Source organism: Triticum urartu, chromosome 4A (genome assembly GCF_056163025.1).
Source record: "Triticum urartu cultivar PI428250 chromosome 4A, HENAU_Tu73, whole genome shotgun sequence".
In the NCBI taxonomy this organism is placed as follows: Eukaryota; Viridiplantae; Streptophyta; class Magnoliopsida; order Poales; family Poaceae; genus Triticum; species Triticum urartu.
Window position 1 is genome coordinate 439,463,330 of NC_141876.1, and position 4,562 is coordinate 439,467,891.

Genomic DNA, 4,562 nt, shown 5'->3' on the forward strand with positions numbered 1-4,562 from the left:
ATATAAAATCCAACAAATTCTCCACGCATAAAAATTAATGTAATTTCAAATCTCGAAATAAAAAAAAGATATTTGAAACTAATTGCCGGTTTGATGTGTTTTAAAAATGTACAGCCCATTTCTCATTACTGATGGGCCATTTTCTCGGCCAGCCGAATGAAAGCTCTCCTCGTCTTGAAAGATTTGTAGCCCAACAGGCTTGACAAAGCGACTTACTTGGCAAATCACAAAAAAACTGGGCTGTGGCCATGGACCCAGCTGTCAGCCTCTCCACGTACAGTACTCTTCCGATGGAATGTCGTTGACCACGTTGACCACGCCGAGAGCACCAAGGCGGTGGACGACGGCGAAGACTAGGAAGGGGACGGCGCGGAGCCGGGGAAGACGCGGCAGTGCATGCCCACACGGAGAGGAGTACGAGGGTTCACTGGTTCGGCTGCGGTGTGAGGCTGTCGTCGCCACAAGGCCAGGCTAGCGGTGGGAGTAGTAGGGGGTGATGAGGCCTCATCGGCAGCACAGCCGGCCACTTGAGGCAGGAGCAGGCGGTCTCCCCGGCCCTGGTTTGGGCGGCTGGTGCAAGAAGAGCAGCGATTGAAGAAGCAGCAGGACCATTTGATTCAAATCCAACAGTTACTGCTGCTAGAATCGTTTGTTGACTAAGTTGAAAAGCCCTGTGTATGCGTAAACTTAGTAGGCCCACAGGTCAGCCTCCCAACCGGTGCACCCCAGATGTCAGTGGGAGGAATCATTTTTTCGCGTAATAAGGAGGCAGTTGATTGCGTGCGGCCAGGCCAGCGGAGGGAGTAGGGCGGGACGGGGAAGCCTGCACGGCATCACAGCAGGCCACAAGAGGAGGGAGCAGGCAGTCCCGCCAGCGCTAGTTTAGGCGGCTGGAGCAAGAAGATCACAGATTGAAGAAGCACGTCGGCCGTTGGATGGACATCCAACACTAACTGCTGCTAGAATCGTGTGTTCACTGACAAAGCCTTGCGTAAACAAGTCAGCCTCGAAATATGTGGCGTGTACAGCCCATTTGCTATTATTTTTATAATTTTTACTCATTTTCTAATTCATATGGAATTTATTGTATCCCGTTTTCCATTTTTAGAATTGCTAGCCATTTTATGGTCAGTACCAGGGTCAAAAAATTAAATAAATATGTGGGAAATTTTGAAAATTCGCAAATTTTTGCTGGGGAACGAAATATTCTTAATCCAAAAATTAATAGCCATACTAAAAAAAATTTAAAAATAAATTAGTACTATGTCATGTTAAATCCAATGAAATACCTATAAGATATCAGTGAAGAACAAAAATAAAAAAAGAAACTTATATCCCATTTGCTATAACTTTTTTGGAATTTTCAACCCCTTTTGATATTACTTTTAACAGACATTGACCATACTCTTAAGCCAGGCCGGAATGCATCCCTCCTCGTCTTGAAAGATTTGCAGCCCAGTAAATTCGGAGAAAACAAATAGGCCTAGCTTGGGTATTCTTCAAAAAGAAATACTGGGCTACCTATTTTCCCAAAGAACTGGTGCATGAGCATTTAGCTTTATTTATTTACTTATTTATGTTTAGGGGACCATGAGCATGTACCTGGGCCGGATTCATGTGAGAGCCTCCCTTCCAGTTAATTATGGGCTTCTCTATTGGGCCTTCATCAGTGGGCTGCATGTTATCAACAAGTGGAAAATGTGTTCCGAGTTTCAAAAAAAAGTGTTCCGTACGATAAATAGTATGCACTACGTACGGTACGGGGCACTAAAGGATCGAACCATGCAACGACTTCCAAAACATTGTGTCTATCATTCTAACAACACATTTATTCAACCAACAAACGAAATATACTTCTGATTGTACATTGAAAACAACAGCAGCAACAACCAGGGCTGGGGGTGCAACAGAAGTAGTAAGCAGGCCAGAAGAGTGAAGACGCAGCTCTCTCTTCCAAACCAAACATCAGCCATCATTACAAAAGGGATACCAAAAAAGAACAAGTGTATGCATCAAACTAAATAAAGATCCTACTACACCAAGTGTACGCATCTAACTAACTGGCTCAGTTAGACGTTACTATTTATATATTTTTCGAAACGGAGGCAAAAGAATTGCCTCGTCGATTAATTAAGAAGAAGAGAATTGCCTGGTTAATCTATGGAAAACTGGGCCAAAACCGAAGATGTTACTATTTATTAAGCTGCAGTGGAGTCGCAGATGGAGAGGAGTGGGAAACTTCACTGGTTCGGGTGCACGGTAGCACAGCCACGGTGCCACCCACAGGAGACAGGAGCAAGAACAGAGGTTGAAGAAGGAGCATGGCTGTTGGATTAACATCCAACGGTCCAGCTGCTAGAATCATTTGTTGATTAAGTTGACAAAGCCGTGCGTACACGTACGCTTGGTAAGCCCACAAGTCAGTCACCAAATCTGACGGGTCCCAGCTGTCAACGGGATGAATAATTTTTTTCGCAAAACATGAAGGCACTTCCTTCCGTGCGAAGATACAGCCGGTGGGTCCCAGCTGTCAGGTGGAGGAAACATTTTTTTTAGCTTAATAAGGAGGAACTTTCCTTGCGTGCGACCATGGACCTCATGGGTCCCAGCCGTCAGGCTCTCCATGTAAAGTCCTCTTCCGATGACTCTCGTTTGTTGACCACGCCGCACCGAACGCAGCGAGGAGGTGGACGAAGGCGAGGCCCAAGACGGGAACGACTCGGAGATGGGAAAACGCAGTAGTGGAGTCGCAGATTGAGAGGAGGAGAAGGGTTATAACTAGTTCTGTTACGGCATGGGGCTGTAGTCGGTGGAGAATAACAGGAGGTGTCGAGGGGTGGAGGGATAGCCTGGCCGACGGTGGGGTAGCGCTTCGCAGTGATGCATGCTAAGCAGAGCCGCTAGCCGCCGGAGGCCGGACCAGGCGGTCCCGGCGACGCTGGAGGAAGAAGACGAGAGATTGAAGGTGCATGCCGGCCGTTGGATATAAATCCAATGGCTATGGATGACACAATCATTTGTTAACCAAGTTGACAACGCCCTGCGTAGGCTTCGACCTATTGGCCCACATGTCAGCCTGCAAAAATGTGGCATATATTTAACCCATGTTTTCTAGAATGTACAGTCCATTTGCTGGGCTGGGTGAACAAATAATTTCGCGTCAATCAGGCCCATTTATATTTTCTAAGAAATCCCAGCCCATTTGCACTTCCTTGAAATGCACGTATTAGGTGGGCTCGTTATATATACTCCCTCCATCCGGAAATACTTGTCATCAAAATGGATAAAAGGGATGTATCTAGATGTATTTTAGTTTTAGATACATCCCTTTTTGTCCATTTTGATGACAAGTATTTTCGGACGGAGGGAGTATAATGTTATGTTAGAAGGAGCAATTAGTATCAAAGAATAAACGGAGAGGCACATTATCTATATATATAAGAAATTAGCGAGTTATTTCTCAAAATAAAAATGAGCGCATTATTATTAAATTGGTCCTTAAAATCTTCGCAAGCTTTTGTACACAATCACCAGGATTTTCCTTGCCTGTGAGTCAAAAACAACCAGGATTTTCCTTGCCAACTTCCGTTAAACATTTACTTTTATAAGTTGGGATGTTTTTATAATGTATATATAAGTCTCTATAAAATATACGATAATATTAATAATATAAATATATATAATGTGGTTAGAAGGTAAAACATAAATTGCACACATCATTACTTTTATAAGAGACCTGTGTTTTATACCCCAAAGTAGGCATACTAACAAGTTCACACACAAATACAATAGAAAAGGTAAACATTCATATCAAACTCAGGTTCACAGGACACGTTCATATCCGTAGCCAACATTCACAATCAACAACTCAAAAGATTCATATATACACAATCTCAGCATATCTATGCATCCAAATGATTGATAGATCACACGACAATATTCATACATAATTTACAAAAAGATTCAGATGTACACATGTTCAGTATGTTTATGCATCCAAATGATTGAGATCACAGCCAATATGATCCATGGACGAACTTTAATTACCTAGGGCATAGACTGGTAAATGGTGTTCAATTGGAGGTACTTCTTGCTAAAATTAGTTCTTGTACGAGTAAACTTTCGAGTACATAAGAGGCAGCACAGACAATATGAACTTTGCTTGTAGGTTTATCCTCAAATAGTGGCCTCGTGCCGAGGGAGGTTTGAGCAACTTGGCCACTACTTTCATCCAACCAGTTTACTGGGTCATCTTGGTCCTGTATCTCGCCAAAATTCTACATTGAAGACGAGAAAGGAGGCGGTTGAGAAAATGAACCACCCAATTTTTTTGTGCAGTTCAACTGAAATGGAGCATCCTTGGCGTGCAGACTGATTAAGTGCCAGATGAATATACGCGTCAACCAACTTGTCTGGAATCTTTAGACTCCATGCCATATAGTTCGCTACCATATGTGCCGATAACCAAAAGGCACAAGTTGGGACCAAAGACTGGACTGTGTTTTTCTGGGCTATGCACCAAGCAATATTTTTGGCGTTCACTCTCCTAACACTTGGAGTTT